The sequence below is a fragment of the Columba livia genome, chromosome 1, assembly GCF_036013475.1.
Source record: "Columba livia isolate bColLiv1 breed racing homer chromosome 1, bColLiv1.pat.W.v2, whole genome shotgun sequence".
Classification (NCBI taxonomy): domain Eukaryota; kingdom Metazoa; phylum Chordata; class Aves; order Columbiformes; family Columbidae; genus Columba; species Columba livia.
In genome coordinates this window covers 151,563,283-151,589,374 of record NC_088602.1, presented here as the reverse complement: position 1 = coordinate 151,589,374, position 26,092 = coordinate 151,563,283, and the positions used below count along the sequence as shown (strand labels likewise).

The following is a 26,092-nucleotide window of genomic DNA, read 5'->3' as shown; positions in this document are numbered from 1 at the left end:
TGCTTCCTTGTAGGCAGTTATCTTCCTCAAAAAACAAGTTTCAGAGGTTATGAGACCCCTATTCATCTTTAGGAGTATCTGAAATGGGATGCCAAAACAAACAGAGGTGGATTCTGAAATCTTTCCTCTTCTGAAGTCACAGCATGCATATTTTTGAAAACAATGCGTTTAGGTGATTACTACATTTTTCCAGCTGAGATGTTTTTTGGATGGCACTAATTATTTTAGAAATAAAACAACAGTTCAGGCAGAGACTCAGATAATCCAAAGCATGTACTGAACTTTCTTTGAAACTTAATCCATTTGCAAGCTTCTCATTTTACACTAGATGAAGCAATGTTCAAAAGAAATGTATTTTTATCACTGTGTTAGATTCACTGCACAGTAAGAAAGCATGAGGGGTGTCATTCGAGAATGCCATCTCTGTGGTTTTAGGTTCACCACCTCTCCATATTCCTAGGAGTTTTCCTCATCTTTGCCATGGTTAGTAGAAAACAAAGAGGATGCTTTGAAAACAGCTCGGCATGCAATTATAGTTAAAATTTTCTTATAATCTTTTTTCTTTCATCTCTGGGGAAAGTTGCATGGATGCATCTCTGCGTAACCTTTGGAACTGTCCTATAAAATCTCAGTGAAAAAAGAGTGAAATTGGGCAAAATAATCAGTTTCCTGTGCAGAAATCATCACTGATACTGGTGAGATCCAGCATTAGTGTTCTTTTGTAACCAGCTATAACCTTATTCAGCAGTGAGTTGGTCTGATACTAGTTTGCCTCCATAATTTGTCTTTATCATGGCAATTTGCTACTCTTTATTAAGCATAACTAATGAACATTCACACAAATAAGAATCTACAGTATATTCTTTTTTCTATCATATCTCTAGAACTAAGACTACTGCTTAGCAAATCTTCAAAGAAGAAAGCTGGCATATGAACCCAGGGCCTGTGTGCCCTTTAGTACAGGGAAAAGTACCAGAGAGTTAGTTAGGATTTTTCTCTCAAAATCCTGTCATTTGAGCTCAGATGACAAAGTACAGACTCTTTCAGTGCTGGAATGAAAAATACATATTTGAGTCAAGCAAAGATATTTGTCTAAAGTTGCTCAGAAACTATACCTGGGAAATAAGAAAGCCAAAGTTTTAGAATGAATAATAGAAATATTTTCATGAAAATGTCAAAAAAAAACCCCAGATTTTGAAAAAATCACCTAGATTTTATTTTAGTAAATGGAAAATGTAATGGGAGTAATGAACAAACAAGCTTTTTTCATTTAAATAGATTTTGACAGGTTGTCTAGTGATACATCATTTTGTTTAAACTAATATTTTTATTATTATAATTCACAGTAATTTATGATTTAGAAAAAGTTACTGCAGAGTTTTATCTAGAAAAGACTAATACGATCACTTAATGTGACCTTCTGCATAAGAGAGACAATGGGATACTATCAAGTGATTCCTACGGCAAGTTCAGAAATTCCACTTGAATTAAAATATATTTTATAGAAAAACTTCCTGCTGAATCTTGAGAGAGCTTAAAAAATCCTGGTTTAATGACAGCAGTTGCTAGCAGATATAATCCACTTCTCTAAAAGACTCTTCAGTGATTGATTATCCTTATCTTAAACATTTGCCATTGATTTCTGTTCTGAATCTGAATAGCTTCATCTCCCAAATGTGAGAGCCTTTTTGCAGTTATTTATGCCTTCAGAAGGTTAAAATATTGTCTCTTGGTAAATCTGTTCCTCTTATAGGCACTTATCTACTGTGAACAGGCACCGTTTACCTTTAAAGATAAACTAAAAAGTCTGAATGTCATGAGTTTTTGTAGTAAAGAAGATTTTCCAGGACTCCAATATTTCTTGTAGCTCTTTTCTAAACATTTCAGTTTGCCAATGTGCTTTCTTAAATAGGAAATAGAGCTGATTGCAAATACTGTTTTATTTGAAACACCTTTTCTCAATGAAAGCCAAAGCTTTCCATGGAAATATATCGATTTACAGGAGATTTCTTAACTGCCTCAGAATTAGGCCAACAATGGAAATATTTTCCAGGCATGTGGCTTACACATGCTCAAGTCATACCAGTTCAAAGCAAAGATCTTAAATCTTTAGTTCCTATAATCTGAGAGATTGACCTAATCACTATAACAGCAGTGTTCTACGTTGCAGTTGGAGTTATTGCAGGTTTTGTAACTCAGTGAAGATTAGACCCAAAATAAGAAAAACAGTAGTTCATAATGTGTCACGAAATACCCCTCCTGCCACCACTCTTGATGTGAAAATCTTGTGTTCAAATCCCTGATCCAGACCCAGCAAAGCAGGTGTCCTTCTGAGGGACTGTCCAAAAAGACAAACATGCTCAGGCTCTGCTGCAGCACTTCCATGGGATGGGAGTTTCACGTTGGCAGGGAAAACAGGCAGCTGTGGCTTAGGAACATCAAGGAGGCTCAAATGCGCCAGGTGCCAAGATGTACCCAGGCTTCAAGACACCCTGTGGGGCACTCAATCCAGCCACTTGAATTTAAGTCCATGATGGTCCAGGGGAGCAGTACCACTACTTGTCACAGGTTAGTTTGACTTCCTTTGTGTTCTCTAGCTTTCACACAACAAAACTCAAACAATTTCAGTTTGCAGGACTAAAAACAATGACTATGCCTTGAAACACCCTGCAAAAACAGATTTCCTGCTTTTCAGATAATCTTGGTTTTAGATACAAAAGCTGTATGGAGTTTTGCTACATATGGTGATAACCACCTCTGCTTCTGTTTGATCTTTATTTACACAATGACTGCATAGATTCTTTTCTTGCTACTACTTCATCCTTAGAGCTCATGTTGCAATGATTATCCACTCCGATACTTCAGTCCTATATCTCATCATGCTTTTTAAAATACAACCTTCTTCTTATATAAATATGGCCTACAATTTTCATTCCTAGATTAATAACCTTGCAGTTTGCTGGATTAAAAAAATATGTTTGTTGTTCAGCTGAGCCCCCTATGCTGTCATCAACCTACAGATTTGGAAAGTTTCCGCTCATCTCGTCCTCCCAGCTGGAGACAAGATTTCCACAGCAGATGTGACTGAGGAAACAGAGCAAAAGGAAAGGGAGAAGGACAAAGAGGATGAAAACAGGAAATATAGGGAGATTTGCCCTTCCTTACATATAGAAAGGTAATTCTGAAAACTGCAGTGAAAAGATTTCTAGTTCTTAATCATCTACCAGCTATCTTTCCCATTCAGGAAAACCAGACCCTGAGAAATGTGGAGCATCCCATAACTTCTAGAGTCCCATCTCACTTTATAAATTGGCATTAATACTGTTCATCCCTCTACTGCTTCAGTCCTTCATACAGGCAATCGATTTTGAAAAGTGGTCTTGTCCTTCTCTCTCTCTCTGTGACAGCAAATAAAAAGCAGTCCAACAGGGAGATTTGATATGTCTGTGTGTGCGGTTGTCTATGTTTTCCCAAAATAGAGATATAATAACTGGGCCTCAGGCAAAGAGAAAGAGAGATAGAGAAAGAATATGTGCCTAAAGGCACTCAGCTTCACAACTTATCTAGGTCCTGCACAACTCTTCCAGGTAAAGGTATGGTTCAGCTGAATTGTTCTATGCCCAAGAACATATGGGAGTCAGGCTCTTATTTTTCTGAAGCACAGGGTGGCATTTCATGGTTGGTTTATTTGTCGTTGTTTTGGTTGGTTGGTTGGTTGGTTTGGTTTGGTTGTTTTGGTTTGGTTTGGTTTGTTTGTTTGGGGGTTTTGTTTGTTTAATTTTGTTTGTTTGTTTGTTTTCTTTTGCCTTTTAATGACTATCCAATTTGTGCTGTGTATTTTAGTACTTGTTCCAGCCTCCTAATATAGAGCAACTTTCCCGGAAGAATGATAGGAACTAGTAAAGTGACTGTCTCTGACCTAGGCAACATGGATGTACAAAGGAGCCTTTTCTGTTTGGCCTGTACTTTATGAAACTCTATTTCTAACTCCCCTTAAAGTGTAGCTTTTCAAAGATGTGCATAAGCAATGTTGCAGGATTACACCTTATATGTACCAATTTGCCTGTGGAGTTTGTCTTTTCAATATACTCACATATAGTGTATTATCTGCAGTTCATCAGCTTGAATGGACCTCTCTCATCGGTGTCTGTTTTTCCTATTTATCTCTGGATGAATTCAAGGGATTTATTCACTGAAGCTTTTTTCCCAAGAAATCTTACAGCTTCTAACCAGCAGAGAGTGAACCCCTAAGCACTTATTGTGCCGTTTAGGCTTTCAAATTACCCTTCCATTGCAGAAGATAGTAACTTTCTGTCTTTTTTTGATTTGAAGACCCCAATAAGTTTTTCATGGAATGCAGTTTCCTAAAAAGTTCATTTTTGCCAACTAGTAACAAGTTTTGGGTTTTTTCTCTACCTTTAATTCATCTGCCCAAAGACAATGGATTTCCAGGCCCCAGAGAGCACAGCCCAAAGGAGCAGACTATAACCCTCAATGAAAAAGCATAATGGGAGTAAACAAGAAAATGTGTTCAATATGTACAAGTAGTGTGACTACAGGTTGATCCACACTCTCCCAGTCTCTACTGGAAAATGGTTTTACTTCTCATGGAAATACTTTCGTGGTCATACAGTTGGAATTTCAAAGTGATTATATTTGGGAAAACTTTTAAAATCCCAGAGTTAAAAAAATTCTCTCCAAAACTGCCAACACTCTCACCCTTTAACTGTAAAGAAAACCCAATCTGTTGGTTTTAAAAGTTTCTAAATACAAGCCAATAAAATTCCAAGGGAAAACAGACAACTTTTATTAAAGCTGTATTAAAGGGAGAGAGCTAACATACCCATAAATTTATATTTCAACAGGAAGATTCTCATTAACTCTAATTGCATGTTTTAAAAAGTGCAATATTTTCTTGGTCTCACAAACCACTGCATGTGCAAAAAGAAAATACAGAGAGCTCTGCCTTCCCTGAGGCAGTGGTCAAAGGGAGAGCCTTTAATACAATGCCTGTAAAAGACACTGAGACAGCTCATGTCAGATGAGAGTAGCTCTCTATCATCCATTTCCCAAACCCTGATCCTCCAGTCCCAGCAGTGAGGTGGCATGGGCTGTGGATGCTGTCACACAGCTACACAGGCACAACATCATTTCACACTAGGAAAACAATCAGTGTCACAGCAGATTAACATAAACCCCTTTTCTTTTCCAAAGTGGGGAATTTCTTGATTACCATAAGCTCCAACCTCATTAAAATATCACAAGGAAAAGAATATTTCTGACATTTCCAGTGCTTTCAGTTTTTTAATTCACTCATCCTCACCAGGAGCAGTTATCAAGAGTGTGGGAGGACAACTCCTGTTAACCACAAGCAGCCTTCAAGGGCGAACAGCTCTGATCCAGGCTCTTGAGAAGGGGGAGAGACAATCCCCAAATGAAGTTAATCTTCAAAGGGTAGCATGGAGACTATTCTGAGCAAAAGCAAAGTGTGTGTCCCCCTCAAGTTTAATATGCCTCTATTCCTTGATTTTCAACTTCTGAATCAGGTAAGAATATAAAATGAGAAGTTTTTAGTTTTGTTTTCATTTTTTTTTTTCTGAGTTACTGCTTTTGGACTCTATTAAGCAACATATCACAAAAAAAAAACACTCAGAAAAATGAACAGTGTATGAGTTAGTGTGCATACAAAGTACGGATAAAATACTAGCAACCCTTTGAAAGGTGGGATGGCAGAAGCACAGTGGAAAAAGTCGCATGGAGCTACTAGCTTACCAGTTTGCAGTTGTTATGATGTATATGGGAAATGTGACTAGAAGAACATTTGATTCGTCTCCAGCTGAGGTGAACCAAAGAAATCCTGTTTAATTCAGACAGATTGTTTCAAGCTTTCACAAAAACAAACAAACAAACAAACCAAAACAAACAAAACCCCAAACCAAACAAAAACAAAACCAAAAAACAAACAAACAAACAAACAAAAAACCCACAACAAACCAAGCCAAAACAAAACAAACTAAACCAAACCAAACCTAAACAAAACAAAAAAACAAACACAGACAGGCGGTGGCTTAGGGAGAAATGTGATGGATTTTTGGTAGGAATATGAGAATATGCATCCCTCCATTTAAAGCAACTCAGCTGCTATTTTTAAGCATTACCTGTATTATTGGGCTGACTGAGCTACAGAGGGGGGTAGAATCCAGTCCGGTGGTATAGTTCATTGCCTCCAACAATGCTCTCCTGATCACTAGAATATGTGGGACTAGATTAATATCAAACAGAAATTGCATTTTGAGCAAATACCTGAAGCTTTACCACTTATTTTCCCTCTGGATTAAAAGCCAGAACTCTTTGGTAAAAACAGACAGATTGTGCTTGAAGATCAGTGCAGGGCGGAGTGTCCAAGTTCAGGTCCCTGCTGTTCTGGAATTTGCTTCGTCCTTAGCACAAGCTCCCCACAGCAAGCTATAATATCAGTCTCCAGGGGGTTATCCATTTGGCACTGCTGCACATTCCTTGCACATGCAACAAATAAGTTTTGAGCAAATGAGACCATGAACCAGACAGGTTCTGTTGCTCTCACATGTTGACATTAGCTGAGAATCAAGAGAGTTCAAGCAACCCACCCCAAGCAACAGTGGGGATAAAAAGAATTTTTTGTTTGAAACTGAAATGCAATGACTAAATAAGTAAATAGTATTTCATACATATCCTATCACACAGAGATATATAAAGGGTATTCAGCCAACAACTACATTTATTAAGGAAAATGAAAAGTGCATATGATATGAAGTACTATATAAATAAAATGTAAAGAGTGTTTCAAAAGAAATTAACTTAGCGAGCCAGGAAATCTTACCCAAGTTACCTAAATTAATTAGCTAAATTCACATAGGTATTTTTAAAATATCGATAGATGTGAACCTTTACAGGAGCACAGGCTTAATAGAAGGAGAGCACCTTCTCCATTATGGTCTTTCTTTAATCCTAATTATTGACATTAAAGGATCTCATTATATACCTTATATAAGGAGGTCAAATATTACAATATTGCTTTATATTAATCTAAGTTATAAAATAATTTTATCAGCTGTTTTGTAAACAGACCAAGCTCTTCTCACTTGTGTCTCTAATGTTACCCAGTCATCTAACTTCCTAATATACTAACTTAAGTTAAACTTGCATGAGTTGCCTCTATTTTTACTCATTTATGCAAAATTACTATCCCTATTCTTATCTTGTTCTATCCCTGATGGTTTCAATATACAATTTCCTGTACTGTCATATGCAAAATCTTACACTCAGACCTACCAAAAGATTTAGGATTGAATGATAGCTCTACTAATTCACATGTGCACTTTGGCCAGAAGTACCTTTGGTCTGATGTGCAATCTTGGCAAATCTGCTCTATTTAGGAAAAAAAAAAAAAATCTCTGTTATGGAAGGAATTCCCAGGAATACATATTATTCAAGATATTTGCAAATTATTAAAATAACATTATCTGTTCTGCTCTAATGAGCCTTTGAATTTTTAAGTAATAGAAAACCACAAAAAGAAATAGCACAAACTTGTTAAAAAAAGTTACTTACTTAATGAATGCCTAAAGAATGCCTCTCATTGAGCAGCTAGGTCATTTCACTTTGAGTCAGTTAGCACAAAGGATCCAAGACATGTCCCCTCTAGGATCCTTCATATCTTTTGTTGTTCTAAATACACAATCAAAGAACAAAACCAAGTGCATCCAAGTCATCTAAAAATCATTTCAGAGACAACCTGTAATTTTGCTTGTCATGCATACTGCACTGCTGTATTACTTGTGAATGGAAATTTATTCATATTCAAATCCCAAATAGCCAACAGGCTTTGGCTGGTTTTTATTTGGTCCTTTCCATGGAAAGCAATCATGGAAAATTTAGAAGTTCAGTTTTGCATAAGAAGTCAGATCTTTATTGATTAATGAACCGATAGTGAATTGCCAAGGTACCTATGTTATCCCTCTGAAGAGAACATGCCTTTACATCATCATGGCCTAGATACCCACTTAATTCAGTGTAAGGGGCAGAGAAGGGTCCAACTTCTAACTTCCTCCAACACACAGAATAAGGACTCATTTCCCTGAAAAAATTAGTTGCTCACCTCTGTTTTACACTCAATTTTCACTTGCCTATATTAGGTAGATGTAATTACAGCCATACCTAAACAGGCTCCCTTTTGCAGCCTTTTTAAACTGCTTTAAACAAATGATGCTTCAGGACAAAAAAATTAAACCCAAAGAAACAAAATTTACTGGCATGGGAGCATGGGACTATTAATCCCAGGGTTGTGGGTCATGCCCCACGTTAGGCACTATAAAGAAAAATTGTGTATTAACCCCAGTTGGCAGCTCAGCCTCACACAGCTGCTCATTTGCTCCCCCAGTGGGATGGAGGAGAAAATCAGAAGGGTTGAGATAAAGACAGTTTTATAGGTAAAGCAAAAGTTGCGTATGCAAAATAAGGAATTAATTCACTACTTCCTATTGGCAAGCAGATGTTTAGTCATTTCCAGGAAAGCAGGATTCCATCATGCATAACAGTTATTTGGGAAGACAAGCACTAGAATTCCAAATGTCCCTCTTCCTTTTTCTTCTCCCAGCTTTTATTGCTGAGCACAACACCATATGGTATGGAATATCCCTTTGGTCCATTGGGATCACCTCTCCCAGCTGTGTTCCCTCCCAAATTCTTGTGCACTCCCACTCTGCTCACTGGCAGGGCAGCGTGAGAAGCAGAAAAAACCTTGATAGTGTCCTGATGGTGTTCTCAACACTGTTTTCATCACAAATGCAAAACTTAGCATGGCACAAGCCATTATAGTATGAAGAAAATTAACTATCTCCATATCTTTTCAAGCCTACTAACTTAATTGGAACATAGAGGAATAGACACTTGGATTCAAAGTTACAATTTCATGTTCTGAATCCCAGGCATGCTGCCTGCTTCTGCCTCACCTTGCATTTTCTCTGCACATCTGTGAGAGGGAAATTGAGAAACTGAGATTATAAACGTGAGCTATTTTTTGTTGGAAATGCACACATGTCTTGGGAAAGCATTGTGAACAGATGGCTTTCTGAAGTGAAGCCCCATGCAGGTGTGAGCTGCTCAAACTACCCTCCACAATTCCTTCACCTCAGTCCTCTCCATTTTCAGCTGCCCCAGTACAAGCCAGAGACCACCAGAGGAGCTGGGCTGGCTGCTTATGCTTCAACTCATCTACTCTGTCAACAATGGGGCTGAGATAATTGATAATTTCTTTACAGGTTTTAATGAGGAAACCACCACCTCCTCCCTATTTTTATTTTTTATTTTCCTTCACCTCCCCTTCAGGGACAAATTGAGTATTGTTCTTTACATGCAGAGAATTGCTAATTAAATTAAGTCGCCTCCTTCTCTGTATGCCCACAGTCTTCTAACACTTTCACAAGGTGTCACACAAAACAAGTACTAGTCCTAGACAACAGAAGAGAGCAAAATAACATTGAGCGAAATAAATGCACTTACACTCATGGGTCTCAAAACAATTGATTATAGCTTATTACAGGATCCAGTGACATCTAACGAACCTTCAAGAGGATTTTAGAAAACAATCACCATGCTGTTATTCTGTGGATAGTCTCAAAAGCATGCGGCTAATAGAGAAGGCACTTGAAAATAGAAGCCCTCTTTTAAATCGAGTGCACTACATGTCACAAAGCTAGTAGGAGACTTTTATCCCCACCAAATGCAAGAAAGATGGGAAAATTTTTACCTGATAAACAACCCCCAAGCAAGTGAGATAATTACAGCTACACTTGTCTTGGGGATTACATGTGCCACAGAGCATGAGAAAGACATCCAAATGCCCCATCTCTTCATTCCTACCTCTCTACTACATTTCTGAAGATTATAAATTACAGGAAACTGCAGGGAAAGGGTTTGCTAAGTCCTTCCTCCCTTCCCTCTTTAGGGAATTGCCAGGTCCATATTATGTAATAACTCCCTTTTTAATCCTCTGTCAAGGTTAATAATTTGCCCCTAATACTGAGATGGTAAATGTATGAGGCTAACACTTGCATAATTGTTCTTCCCTATCTGGATATTAAGTTCTGAAGGTGAGAAAGTAATAAGATTTTGTACATTTATGGTTACAGTGGAACAGAAAAATCTTTGCTTCATCTTACATGCACTTTGGGGTATGTGCGTGTGTGACAATTTACATTGTGTGTATGCATTTATGTGGACACAGCCTGGTTCCCGTGTAGGTGTGTGAGTATGCATCTTTTTATGGCCTACTTTTCCAACAGAATATCTGTTGGCACCTGATAATTTATGTATGTTTATTTGTTGTGCACTAAAACTTCCAGTCACACATGGTCCTTCAAAGGCTCCTATAGCCCTGTCTGGGTTTTTTGGTTTTGGTTGTTTTTTGTTTTTTCAGAAAAACAGTTGCTGCCTACAGGAATGCCTTAAGGGAAAGGGAGAGCTTGTTTCCAGTGTCAGTTTATATGCAATAAAACTGCTTTCTCTGCCTCACCAGAGAAATAAAACTGGAACTTGTAGCTACTCTACAGGTTATTCTGAAATAGGTCAGTGACATGTTGACAAATGAACTGTATTCAGTCTTGCTTAATGCCAGAGCTGCAGGGAACTTCAACTTTCTTGAGAGATGCAGGAAATAACAAGGTGGAATTATTTGAATACTATCACATACCACGTACCCAAAATTCATCTTCACCTTCATGATCTCCTTGGATCACCTCTGACTTACGCCAATTCCCCATCAATTTAGAGAAGACTTTTCTCCATGTGGAAACTAGACATCAGCAGGTACGACTCCATCAGGATACAATGAGTACATTTAAGAAGCATCGTTGACTTGTTACAATCTTTCAAGATCTATTGTTGCAGTACAGCTGTTTCAGGAAGTAGATTTCCGAAGACAGAGACAGACAAATGTCTTTTAAGATGTTGTGACACATCCCTCAGTCACTCTGTTAAGTGCACTTCCAGTGATATGCCACAATGCCTTGTAGAAGATCGCAATTGGTGAGTACAACAATTGTGCCAAGACTAATTAAGAAAATTATGAAAGCAGAAATTTGAAGTCAGTGCAGAGAATAATTTAAACCTCAAGAGTTCTAAAAAAAGCTAGACTGGTACAGATGACGGGTAGCTAGTATTTGCTCTCTTTCTCAAAGTTTCTTGCTCTTCGTTTCTCCATCTGTGCCTTAGTTAAAGTCTAGTTCAAATCACTGAAAAAAATACTTTCGTTCAGCAGAACCCTCAAAATATTATCTTAAATTTCCTGACAATTCTAATTCTTCACTTTTTGGGGTGGAGGAAAACATTGTAGGTGGATGAGGAAAAAGAATTCACATATGTGGCTACTAATTTACCAATGCACCATATCAGAGATGGAAATATTCACAATGATTTTTTGTTTTTCTCCATAATATTGAAAATTTTAAAAATAAACAAAACACAAACCTAGCAACAAATTCTAGCAAAAGCAAATTTTCCAGCTTCCTGACTCCACCTAGGGAGGTAAAAATAATGTAATGTGAATTTGTGTCCTGCTTTCTTTTAACTAAAGGAAACATTACCTAAAGCAGTATTATCATTGGTTTAGTCATAGCATTTTTCACTTGGAGATTTCAGAACATTGCCAGTATTTATTTTTCCACTGGGCTCATACTCAAGCTCTTTCTGAATACGCATAAATAAATTCCTGCCATATATACTCACTTTCATCAACAACAGTTAACTTGCTCTGGTCATAAGAGCCTATAAATTAACATTAACAAAGACGTTATGCTTTCATTGCGATCATTCCTCAAGCAAAAATACTCCAAACACTCAAGAGATCTGGCCCAGGCAAAACTTTGGGGTTTAGGAAAGAACAGAAGGATTTCACAGATCCATCTGAGTTCTAAAACATGAAAAGCCAAAATTTAGACCATCCTGGATGCATGTTGTAGTAATTTAAAACCAAGTAACTTCTCTGCAGTCCACAGAAGCATTCACATATCAGCAAAAGGGTTGTGTGCAGCTTTGCTCACAGCCACAGGAAAAGCTGGTCACAGGGTAATGGCACAAATTGCTACACATGAGGAAGCAAGACCAACACTATGGATTTTGCACCATTTGAGTCTATTGCTGGTGTCAGGAAGAGAGTTTGAAGCTACTTAACACTGCACTTTCCTTCCTTAGCCCTTGGTCTGCTGGCAGCCTAGCCCTTGCTTCCCTCAACTGTTGCTTTATCTAGAGAACAGACGAATTAAGCACTTCCCCAGAGCTGAAACAACAGAAAAAGTATTCCCTCATCCTTGCAATAAGATGTGTGTGCTGCTGTTGTCTGTGTCTGCACTTTGCTCAAATGGGAGCTACCAAGGTTTCCAGCACAGTGAGCACAAAGAGGCCTCCATCACCCAATACACCTGACACGCTGGGATAGCCTTTGCCTACAGCTTTCTGGCTTTCCCATCCACTCTTCTGTCTTGCAGCTAAACAGCTGCACAAGAAAATAAAGACAAATGTTTTACCTTTTTTTTTTCCGGCAAAATGGTAATTATAATTTCTTTTTAGTACACAGTTATTGAGAAAAAAAAAAAAATAAAGCCAGCAATCAGTGAAAAATTCTTGAACAAAAATAAGTGACTGATTATCCAGTAAGCAGTGCCTCACAGACATAGCCATAAATAATGCCAGGATACCACTGTGACAGTCTAGTCTGGCCAGCAGCATAACACAGGTCATTTGACTTTAAGGAGTGAATTATTTCTGTGTGGACGAGCGTGTCCTCTATGGAAGAATGATCACTTTTAATGTCTCAGTTTGCAAGAATGGAGAATCCACCAAAACTCAATAGAAATTCTTCCAGGCTTAACTACATCCATGGTTTAAAATGTGCCTCACATTTTAAGGAATTTTCTCTCAGGAATGTCATTTGAAATGATCAGATTGCTAGATGGCTCCAAGTTCAGAAAAAATGCAAATAAGCTTTCTGCAGAACAGAATACATTGCTTGCCTAGAATACCTTTTATTATTTTGTTGGTGGTGGGTTTTTTGTTTGTTAGTTTTGTTTTGTTTTTGTTTTTGTTTTTTAATGTTTGAAAAATATAACTCTCAAACTGACACATCTGCCTGACTTTCAGTCTGTGTATTTGAGGTGTGTTGTGGAAGCATATAGGGCCTTTGCTTTTCCTTTAGTCTTTGTACCACTTGGAACTGGTAACAACGTACGCGTGCTGGCTAACACTCCTCTGACGGAACCTGGAGTGATCGGAACGTTTACCTCACTGGACAAGCTTCCTGTAAAATCTTATTCCTCTTACAATAAAGCAGCTACCCTTGTTTGACCCCGCATTTGATGTCAAGATAATATGTTGCTAAGGATGTCACAAGCTCAGCATAATTTTCCTTCACTAGCAGCTTAAATGCAGTCAAAGGAGGAGATGGGTTCAGGGAACTCAAGATCCAATTTAATTGCAAATACCTATAAAATTAGTGAGAGATAACTTAGTTTATGACTTATGAATAAAAAAGAGTTAGGATTTCAATTTATATTGTGGCCCGTGATCCTACTGTCTGGCATAGACATATACTTCTGCACTTCTTATGTACGTAATAAGTTAGTGTAACAACACAACACCAGACATATCCATTTATTTTAGAAGGAACTAGCACATTTACATATCTTATATTCACATAGTATGTAACAAAAATACTAAATTCAGTCAATGGCAATACTTCTGTTCAATTTTCTATTCACTGAAAAATGTGAATCAACAACTACTACACTTTTTGTGTATTTCAGATAAAATAATTTTGAAAAGACAATTCTTATTTTCATATTTTGCTTTGCAAACGAAAGAGAAAACCCCACATTTTTTCCAGTGCAAGTTGGTTTTCTTCCAGTTTAAGGCTTCTGTATTCAAAAGTCCCTTTAATGGGAAGTTTTGGCATCTGTCTTCACTAACTACAAAAAATCTTTTTCCTTTGGAACACAAAAAAAATGTGGAAAATAAAGTTTTGTAAATATTTAAAATATGAAAGAAACAGCTTCAGCTGTGATAATGCTAAATAGCTTTAGGTTTTGCAATACAATTGCACTAAATAGATTCATCCTTCCTAGCATCTTCTAATACTAAAAAATTGACCTGTGCCAGTGAACACGGTATTGACACCACGTATCTTCAAAGAGATAAGAGAATTGACTAGTGATTTCTGAGCTCTGGTTCAGCAGAGGATTCTGTGAGAAGCGTCTCCAACTCAAGTGTAACTGAGTGCTGATATTTTTGCCTGGGAAGGATAGGAGGTCAGTGTCATGGAGGATCCAGAGCCATTTATTTCCTTTGTACTAAATGACAACTGATGCTTCTCTAAAATTTTGCCCCAATCAGCAAAAGGCCCACAGACAAGATGCAGTCACCGTGGTCTTCTTTACAGAAGAGGAAAAATGGTGATCTCCAATTCGAAGTGCTAACAATTCTTTGGAAAACCTTCACACAGGAGATAGGCATTTTTTGCAAGTAGATCAAATTCAAGGTAAATCAAACTGATGCCTCCCCTCTGCCACCTCCCACTGTCATTGACAGCTGTTATTAACAACAATGCAATCAAATATCACAGATACTGTATTGCTTTAAACACTCAGAGCTAAAATGAACACCATGTACTTACATTTTTATGTCACTGTCATCTTTTACATCACTCTTAATGGCACAGCACAAGTCATTTCTCCACACGCCCACAAATCAGGAAGTTCACAGGTGTATTTGTCCACTGTCATCCTTTATGCAAAGTAAGTGCAACATGTTAGCAAATGGTAGAGTGATGAGTACAAATGATTACAAATAGCTTTAGATAAGACTGACATTTATGCTCTAGAAAGCTTCACCAAAGATCATGTTAAATGCATTATTCTAAGACAAAATATAGTATACTCATTAGATAGTTTCCAAATGGAACAAATTAACATCTTAAGATGCTAACTGTACTCATTTTCTGAACTGTCCTCTTATACTCTTCCATAGTCTTCAGGTAAACTGTCAAAGCTCCTTATACGGTTGAATGTAACCAGATTCTCCAAAGGATAAAATAGTCACAACAGGACTCAAGACTGGATTAAAGTTTTATTTCACCTCCTAAGAGACTGCTTGTTTCGTTGATTTTTCTCAGTAAATATAATTGGTTCTTTTTCTTCCCTAAATGAGATATTTTCTTTGCATCATATCTCTTCCTGCTGTCAGAGTCAATCTCTGTCCTTGTTTCCTGCCTTCATTTATTTCTTCAAATCACAGGCCACCTTCGGTGTCGATGAAGTCTAAAGGATTTTAGGACAATACACAGAACAAAGATGTGACTTTGAAGGTATGAAAGGTTTATCACTATAATCTGTGTGCCATAAGATGCTATTATAAAAGGCACAAATGCCTATGACTGTGACAGTTTACATGGCACACAAGACAATTAATAATAAATTATAACCTCTTTCTAAGGATGAAGTCATTTAGGTCAACTGGCTGTGAGTTTAAAAATAATTATAAAAAAAAAATAAATAAATTGACATACCATATAACCAAATCAGAAATGGAGTAGGGAACACAATAGGACCACTTTGCCTGCAACTCAAGCAACTTTCTGAATTGCCTTGAGCTTACTTTTTTCCAATGGACACCAATGCACCTTTTTTTTTTCCCCTTTTAGAAGTGAAATGAGTTCTCTTTGAGCAAAGTTTCTTGTCTTTCCTCCTTATCTCTAGTCTTGCAACAGCATGAAAATTAATCACTACTTAGATAGCCATGCAAAAACTGTGCTGAAGAGTGTGTGCTGAGAGGCAGGCTTGGTATTTCCCTGTACCAGGAGTGAGGTGATGGAGCTAGGTATGTAGGAGGAGTCAGCACTGATGAATCATGAGGAAGATGAGCAGAGTTAGAACACACAGCCAGCCTTTTTGGCAGCACGAGAATGTGGCTGGAAGATCTCTGACTCTCTGGCAAAAAAAAAAAAAAAGTAAAAGTGGACCAGCCTACGGTTCTACACCAGCTCTGGCTCCAGCTCTCTTTTTCCCATCTGTCGAGGGTTTAGATTGCGGGGTGACAATAAAACCCTGGCAGATGTATTGTTAACCTCCTCTCCCTTCAACTTCCCCCTTCTGCCCCTCCCTCTCCCCGCTTCCCACTCAGGACAGGCGATCGGGAGGGAAAGAAGGACAGAGAGAAGACAGTTGGAAAAATTAAAAATGTTTTACTAATGCTACTAATAAGAATAAAGAAAATAATACAAAATGTACAAAACCAATCTTGAAAGTCTCAGCAACTGCAGAACTGGCAACCAAAGTCCTGGATTGGACTCTGCAGCCAACCGGAGCTGGATTCAGTCTGTCACTAGGCCTCAGTTCGCAGGGACGACTAGCAAGGTCCTCTCCTAATGTCAGCCATAAGCAAAAGGGAAAAAGAAGGCAGAAAGGGACGAGATCCTCGTGATCTCCCACTTTTATATGAAGTATTCACGTGAATGGAATGTTATATACAGTTGGTCAGTCTCCTGGTCACGTGTTTCTTGTTGCCCCTCTCGCCAGATGTGAATCTGTCCGTATCAATAAGTTAGCATTCCATTGCTATGTTTACCAAAACATGTATCTGGTTCTCCAGGAAAATGCAGCTAATATGAAGGCTTTAGCTGACAGGCAAATTCACTAAAAGAGAAACTTGTGTTTTAACAAAACCAGGACACCATGTCATATTCTTTTTCATTGCAAATGATTTAACTCACTTACAAAACAGACAATCAAATCACAAAAGAGAGAAATTATTTTAAAGAAAGTGAACCCTACTCTGTTCCCTAAGAGCAAGACTCAGTAAAAAGAACAAAACTTACAAAACCAAACCAAGCCACTGCACAAAATTCTGTAATTTTGTATTGATAAAAAATATTTGTATTGATCTAGCCAAAGTCTACATTAGTAGCTATAAATTATCAAAATCATCTTCATACATTTTCAGATTACCTGGATTTGGCAAGCTTGCCAATCAGTTCAGATGCATTTTCTCTCTGGACATATAAGCATAAGACATCTGTTATTCATAGGTGAAAGTGTCAGGCACCTGTGCTGCACTGATCCTCTAATCAACCCATGCAAGCCAGGCAGAAGAGCATCCAGTTATTATTTGACCAGCGTTGGAGAGAAAAAAGAATATTCTGGTAGGCCAGAGGGTTTTTCAGGGTCACCATACCTCTAGGAATGAAATGCCCAGTGACAAATCAAATTACTTGGAGTACTTTTTATCACTTGAATGACAGGATACTTCTCTTAAAACATGGTTGTAATAAAATGGAAAAGTTTACAAATATGTAACAACAAAGCAATCAATTATAACACTACTTTGCAATATATATGCTTCTTCAGCATCTCAGCTTTCACCTCAGTTTCTCCTGTTCTCCTGTGCTAAATTAGAATATGTCCATCTATTAAAATGCTGTCTCTCTTGTTTTTGTGGTCTTTGCTACCTCCTTCTCTCTTGCCCTCAGAAGAAGAGGACAGCACAGAGCTCCATCTTCATTAATACCCAGTTCACAGTATTCCTGCTAGAGTCATTCCTCCATTTCTTTCTGTAACTACCACCTAAAGGCTATAATCAAAAAGGTAAAATTGGGAAAAAGGACTCAAATCCACCTCTATACCATTAATTTCTGAGTGGTTACTCTCCCAGGCAAGATAATTTCCTAACATGCAGTCCTTATATTTTTTCCTAAGCTTAAATTAGTTGGAATTCCTTATTCTGGTGCACATGTAAAAATAGATACTGATATCTTTACTGCATAAGTAACTCCATCACTGACAGTGGCTCCTCTGAGAGTAAGTTACCTGTTAGTGTAAGACTACCACAAGTGTAATTTGTTGCTGGTAGAAATGGTAAAATATAGATCTTTGGAAAAAATTTTGAATGAAGGTGGAGTGACAGAGAGACCACACTGGAAAGAGGGGAGAGAGCATTTTCTCCAAATAGCAGAGAGATACAAGGAGGGTGAGCCCACAGATTTCCCCTCTGGACGAGTATCTCCTTCCCTACAGTTGTCTTTACAGATGGAGCTTCTTATGAAAATGTTGATCTGGAAAATTTGCTTGAACCTTCCAATCTGACCCTGCAAAGTAATGTTCAAGTGGGGATTAATTTCCTGCTCTACCGGGATAAGACATCACAGTCATCAAACCAGCAATTCAGCTTTCAGAGATTTCAGGTCACCAAGAAGAAGAGCATATAACAAACCTCATTAAAACCTCAGTGTCTCCCTCTGCAATGTTAATAGCTGAGAGATCAAGGATCTCACCAGGATATGGTCTCCCTATTTCAAAACAATGAGATTTCCAGTTTGGAAAACCCCTATTTGTCCACAGAGTACCTCGGTGGATCACTGCATGGATTTATTCTGCCCCAGTGGTGACACAAGTCTTTCCACATTTGCCAAGCCTCTACTGTCAGTGATGGCTTCCATTAGCTATGGAAAGGTTGCCATAACTAATTGCACTAATAAAAGCAACTTCAGGCCTCAGTTGCTTAATGGACTCAGAAGACACACACAGCTAGTGATTTCCTTCATTCACTGTCAAAGCTGAGGTCAAAAATAATCTCAAGAGACCTCAAACTTGACCTTTTCAAAATTTTATGCTTGTCAAATTTTAGTGTAGAAGATGAATTATCAATGCAAGCACTAGGAGAGCAACAGTTCAATGTGTGCAGTACTGATTCAGATATACAGAAGTTTGCGTGTCAGCAGAATCAGAAACAGAATGATCCATCAGTGATGCTCACAATAGATGTGTCTAGCTCCCATCCAAAATGGACCCATTACTATTAGCATATCCTTGAATTCATTCTGCGCTTTCTATGTGCAAGAGCAATCAGGCAAACAGTAATGTAATGCCATCCGTATTGCCTCCCACTCCTCTACAATTAACTTTCCTTTTAAAAGCCTGCTACAGGCTATATCCACTGTGAGAAAGAATTGCAAATCGTGCAGGAAACATATTTCCCCTCAGGGAAGGAGTGGGATGTAATTTTATTCCTTAACATTATAAATTATACTTTTCTTTGCTTTAAAGGTTAGAAAATGCAGTGAAGATTAATAACATCACTGTTATTAATTATGACCCACCAAAATACAAGTTTCCACAATAAGGAGGGAGTATTCTCAGTGGGAGACTATTCTGCTGGTGAGGAGAAATGACTTAGGAAATAGCTATGCTTTAGTCAACTGACAGAAAGCAATTAGAGCTTCTCTCCAGCACTTAGAAAATAGGCAATAGTATAATTGACTCCTTGTACTTTTTGAAATAAACCAGTCAGGCAAGGCATGGGAAACAAAAACATGATACCTTGTGTCAAGCCAAAGTCACAAAACCTGCGGAACAAAATGGTGGAAAAGAAATATAGCAAGACTGAGGGCAGTAAGAAGACCCTGGCATCAGTAGCGGATTAGATACCCAGACTGGCAGCCCACTTCTAAATAATAATGCAACTGTACTTAACATAGCATATGAAAATATTTCACTTTAGGAACCTACCCTCAAGTGTTATGTATTCTTTATATTTTGTGCATGTACATGCATGAGGGAACAAAGACAATTTATAAACAGGCTGAACACAGTCCATGTGATACAAGTGACACACCTGCAGTAGAGACAGAATATCATTTCCAAAAAGAGTTAGATGTTGGATCCAAAAGGCTTAGGTCCTAGACCACTGAGCGTTGAGTATCATAGATACCTATAGGGAGAGGCTGTTGGGTTCTGAGGATCTTTGTACAGTTTGTAGACAGTCTGGAACCCACGAGGCATATTTTGAGTGTATATTCATAGAATTAGACAAATGGGGAATGCAAATTAAGGAATTAAGGTGTTATGCTATCAGTTTTTGTTGGCAGGCCAGTGAAAATCAGAATATCCATTAAGGTTTTAATCTGGAAAACATGGTGGTCAAACTACAATCCCGTTCTTTACTACAATCACTTTTTGCTCATGCTCAACTAGAAAGAAAAACACAAAAAAAACCCACCAAAAACAAGAACAAGAACAAACAAACAAAAAAACCCCAAACCAAACCAACAGCAGAAAAAGTGTATAACTCAGTTTACAGCCACTGCAGAATCATCTCAGTAAATCCTTTGTGGCTTGTGGCATTTAGTTATATTTCTAGGGTTTTGATGGTCATTTTTTCAACAATAACACAATAAAATTATATTTTACAGTTCTGGTGGCTGGTCTGTTCTTCTTGTATTTTAGGTTTCCTGTAAAGTTTTTGGGTCAAAATACAAATGCCTTTTTTATTACTAGTTCAAATTCAAGTGACATTAAATACTATCTGGAACTAGAAAGCAGTGATTTTCAATTAACATTAAATAGGAAACTGTTTAATATCAATTGTTATTAAATGGGCACATTAGCATTAAATTAATGCTAAATAGCATAGACAAACATTTCTATTAGGCAAGCCAATATTAAGTGTATTCGATCTTTTACAGTATGCACTAATCAGTCTCAGGTTTCCTCAGCTGAAAGACGCTTCTTGATAAATGGACATTTATCCCATTTATGCCTTTTTAGCTACCAATTCCATCTGATCTCCATTATAAATACTCACTAGAAAAGGCGTTCTTGTAAATTTTGCTGTGCATTAATTCTATGACTCCTGCCAAATAATTGTCCTTTTCCTTGGACCTTTCTTTGAGCTTTATCTCACACGTACCATTAACCAGTCTTTGCTGTTTCACGGGATGATTAATACTTCTCCAATTTAAATGAAGGCTAACTGCTGACATAAATAAAACAATATTGCATAGGGAAGAAACAAATTCAGAAAAAGGCTAGATATTTTTAGAAAGACAACCAGTCCCATAACATACTCCTCACTTTTAGGAACTGACAGCTTCCAAGATTCAGGAATCATTTTTAAAAATGAGCACTGTGTGAGTCAAAAAATGGTCATATCAAGATATTTGTTCACTGGAAAATCTTGCTACTGGCTGAATGAAAAAAAGATGTTGAGTTGCATGGGGGAAAGGGTACATCCCATGTGCTTTACTGAGACAAAAAAAACTAAGAGGACTATATGTGTTGAACCATATCTGAAACCTCCATGTTTGGCTAGTCTTGAGGAATAAATACCAGACTCCTTTGTATGTCTGAGATTCAGAAGCTTCTCTGAAACCCTGTTTGTTGAGTATGACAAGATACATCTTGAAATCTGAATTATTTGTAATCAAAGTCTTGTGTTTTTTAGACGCCAGATGGGCCTTAAGCCATAGAGTGGACAAGACCTCTTGGATCTCTGAGTCCCATCTCCTGTTCTCACAGAGATCATATTCTTAATCTCCTCGAATAAATTTATCAAATTAAGTTAAAAGTTATCGTGGGAGTCCCTCAAAAGAGGCAACTATGTCTGGCATCTTGAGTTTGGAACTGAAATATCTTCCCAGGAAGGAATCAAAGACATAGGCAGTGTATTAATGAAATCATGGTATAAACATACTTATATTTTAAAAGGAACATTTTCATTTTTCTCATGTAATGATGGGGAGTTCAATAGCTTAAAATGTATTTTTCAGTGAGTTTGTAAAAGCCTCAGCCTTCATGGTCTCATACAGATGAGCTGATTTAGTCAGAATGAGCAGCAATTCTTGCAGTCTGCAAACATATAGTCTTAATTAATTCCCTTCAGAGAGAAAATAAAATAACATTATACAGGAATTTTGTGCAAAACAGCTTGTCCTGTATTTGTGAAGTGGCAGCACGTTACAAAACTGGTGCGACAGTTTGATGAGTTTCCATGGAAACAGCTAGACTTGAATGCATGGGTGCACAAGCAAGCTTGCCAGGTGCCCGTTATTGGTTTGGAGGAAGAAAAAATTACATTTCCATGACAGCTATAGATTAGCTGAGCAAGTCGCTTTCCAAAGTGATGTACTTGCAAAAATAGATAAGCGCCGACCAGACTAAAATTTGTTTGCACTCTCTACAGCAAGCTGCGTAATTTGATCTCCCCTTGAAAATGTCCAGATTGCAGTTTCTGCCCATTGACTGTTTCACCCAGGATACTATGGTCTTCTGCTGCAAGGTAATTTTCTGGAAAAAAATCATAACACAGCAGGTAGGATGAAGAAACTAAAATTGAAATGGAAGAGTTATTCCCTCAAAGAGAACCACACAAGTATTTTGGACACCAGTGAGATATGTAATAGGATGAACCACAAATAGGGCTTATTTGAGAATCCTTTACATTCACTACCCTTGTCCGTTGAGCTACTTTTAAAAATCCGAACATAACCAGGCCTCAGCTAGTGTAAATCACCACTGCATTGATGAAATCAGTGTAATACTGAAAGATTCTCTAAACTGCAGATTTGACACAGTATTCTTCAATGGGCAGATATATTACTAGATTAGGAACAAAGGACCGACTGAATTGTACCTGTTGCCTCACGTATGCTTTCTAAGTGTTAGTCTGTTTTCTTGGCTACCTCCTTGCATACAACTTACATTTGAATAAGCAATACAAATGTCAGAATGTCATGGTAACACCAAGTGAGAAAGGGATTAAACAGTTCAGGAGGTAAAGACAACAAGTTTTAAACCTCTGAAAAACTGCATAGAAATATGACTAGGGTAACTGTCCCTGATTGCAGGTTGATTTACTTTGGGATCCAACAAATAAGTCTTCTCAGCTGCCACTGTAAAAGTGCCAGGGGTGTGTGAACCAAACCTCACAGAAGTCAATTCACCAGGTCCAGCTGACAGGGAATTTGGTTTTATACACTGGGGAGTAGTCAGGGAGGAGAAAAATGGACTGTACAGAAGACGTGCATAAGAGGAATTATAGAGATCTTGAAGCACCTGGCCTAAATCCAAAGAACACAGTGTGCGGGTAGAAACTCAGATGTTTCATTGTTTTGTCTAGGTCCATGAGTCTCTTGCACAGTTGGGAGTGAAAGCTTTGTCAGTATGTAAGAATCTTCTAATACTCAGTTTCTGGGAAAATCAACTTTTAAACAGACTGCCTACAGGGCTTGTGCTCTGGGAAACAACAACCAACTGATGAACCATGCAGGACATAATTGTATCTCAGGAGCTTGCTTTTCTGGAGGGTCTGCAGTCAGGGCATTTACAAGAGATGGAAAAAAAGAGAGCACTGCATTTTACCCAAACCAAAGAAACCTTATAAGTACTCAGGCTTATTCCTATATGAGCCAGAACAGCCTAGTAAGTCACCTAATATGAGAGGTCCATTAAGGAGTCACTGAACAAAAGCTGAGGACTTTCATGAATGGACCCTCTGAGCTCTGTCATTGGCCAGAGGGATCACTCTTGCACAACTCTTAGGCCAGATGGTGGTCTCAGATTTTGGATCACTATACTATTAATTAAAATCTTGCTTATTACAAGTCAAACAATTCAGGAACAATTTTTTACAGATTTTTAGGCATATATTTAAAATGGCTTTGTAACCTCCCCTCAAATTCAGTAAAGACTATTCACTCAGATTATTCACTCCATTCAAATTCAAAAATTTGGAGGACTACCTGTTTTTGTAATGTGTACCTGTGATCTGGATGTCTGAACCCCTAACACAGTCATTGGAGATCTAGCGCTGTTTCATTTGTCTACATATAGGCCCATAGTGCTGTTTCAATTATCCTGTGGTATCTTTCCTGACTTTCATTTATGCACAGAAGAGCACAGGATTCCCTTGTGACAGTGCAAAGATGATACTTTGTATACCTTAAAGGAATTTCTGTTGGTTAGATATTTACAAAAAGACAGCTAAATAAAACACTGATCCTCCTCTTATTAGAATGGGTGCTTAAGCACCCAGCTTGCATGGGGATATCTCTTTCGGATTCCTAATATAGGTGTCTACAATCTGGAGCTGAATCTCATCCTTACTTCTGGCCTCTCCTTCTAAACCATGGTTACTTGCTTATGGGTCTTTATGCTTAGCCACACAGCAAATGGTATCTCTGGCATCAGGTATTGATGCCAATAGTAAGTTATTGTTTAAAAAAAACTATATTTCACACAGCAGTCTCCTAATTATATATGCATATGGCTATATATTAATTCAAGGATACCCTTTAAGAAGACCAGCAGCTCCACAGAGAATAACAGCAATAGTCAATGAAGTCTAGGTCCAAACATATTTTTAAAAACACTTGCTTAATATTTCATTAATTATTTCTTTTCAAAATACATGTTGTGCCTCTCTTAAAGAAGTGGGTTACTGTATCTACTTGAAGTATTGATCTGAACCATTCTGAAGGGTCCAGCCATGAGTCCTTTTAAGGGGTAGCTACTGAGACACACCACTGTTGCAGATGTTATTTCTTTTCACACTACTTCTGTTGCAGATGAGCCACTTGTGTTATAACAGTAAAGGAGGAGGGAACGAGTGCTAACACTACACAGAGGGCAGCTGGCAGAGATACAAAACAGTCTCTGAGCCCCATGCGTTGTCCAGTGGGCTGAGAACAAGACAATGTAACAGCGTCGGAAAAAGCACAGATGAGTGTTTTGTACACACATCCAATATAGCATGTGGTACTTTTCTGTTCTTTGACTAAATCACAGCTTCAGGATATAAAATGATAGGACAAAAAGAACCTTGTACAAATGTATTTAGTATAGTGGCTGAATGAGCTGACTCTGGAGAATCTTGCATGTTCCAGCAATTTTTCCTTTCTGTATTTTTTTTTTTTTTGACACTAATTCTATCTCTGGCTTCCTATAATATAAAATTGATATGGAAATTAAAGCATGAGTGAAGATAAAACAAAAAGTCACAGTACTTGAACTGTGTTATTCTTCCTTTCCTGGATGAAGTAATTTGTATTACAGTAATGCAAACTCAGTTACACCAAGCAAATATCCATGTCTGAAACCAAAGACACAATACTGGACAGCAAGATGACGGCTGAAGGATTTTCAGAAGATTTTTGGGCTAATAAAAATTATACCTTTACATATTTCTGAAGCCAGAGTTCAAACCAGGAAGCCTTTTAACCTCAAAGTGCTATATTTTTGAAAGGAAACAAAAGACAAGACCTGTTAGCAGGACCCTGTAACTTCCCTTCATGTAGCATGCATGTAATGTTTATTGTAGTTCTTATCTCTCTAATGATGAGGCCTTTATGAAATGGGAGATTCACTAACTTACTTACCTGTTCTTAGATGCAAAAGACACCTGGCAACCCTTTCAAGCCTATAAGATAAAGAAAGCATTGGTCACATAATGGGTCTTGAATGCAGCAAAGGGTTGTTCTACGCTAGATATAACCACTGTCTCCATGGCATAAGAGTATCAGAAAAGTACACGAAAAAAGAATTATGGAAACAAGAAAAGAAACACAAAACGATTCTGAAAAACTACATTAAATTTCCCAGTGGACATTCAGAATTTTAATAGGTTTAAACTTAGCCATACACTCTTACAGATATACATATCATCCAAATGCTGCAGTCAAATGAGAATGTCTCAACATACAATGCCCTACTCCCCAGCTCTGTAGAGGATTACACAAAAAAAGACCCTTAGATTTCCACAGGCCTGAAACACACTTTGAATTCAGGCTTTACAGTTTTCACTCATGCAGACGTGAGATGTTGTGAAAAAATATTTTTGGCTGTGTGACAGCAAATTAACTAGTATATGAATAATGAGTCGACCAGAGTGATAACATTCTTGTCTTTAGTGTGACAAGGCAAGAATATGATGAAGCACTAAGGCATGCCATGGACTTTTTGCAAGTTCTACTTTACCTTTAAAAATGCTTCTCAGCTGTTTTGGGCAGATTTTGCAAGAGACAGCAAACATTCTTGCTGAAATAGTTATTGTTTCTGCAGATGTTGAGGGGGTTTCCTTCAGGGAAGGACTGCACTCATGAGGACCTGTGAGTAGCTTGTGTTCTCATGGAAGTTTCACTTGGAAGACAGATATGCTGTTTTGTGAACCAGTAACCTGAATATGGGACACAGATGTGCACAATGTAAAATGTACATTCAGTTTGTCTGACTTAATTCTT

At 37.8% G+C, this 26,092-nt stretch overlaps 1 long non-coding RNA gene across 1 annotated transcript in view; it reads right to left on the bottom strand.

The window, feature by feature from the left end:
• LOC110363484 (uncharacterized) overlaps window positions 1-26,092 on the bottom strand; it is a 79,742-nt gene that overhangs the window by 41,402 nt on the left and 12,248 nt on the right. The window contains exons 3-5 of the long non-coding RNA XR_010467627.1: window positions 25,830-26,028; window positions 15,163-25,272; window positions 14,702-14,811 (exon numbers count right to left, since the gene is read on the bottom strand). This is a non-coding gene — a long non-coding RNA (uncharacterized LOC110363484). The remainder of the gene's footprint in view (window positions 1-14,701; window positions 14,812-15,162; window positions 25,273-25,829; window positions 26,029-26,092) is intronic.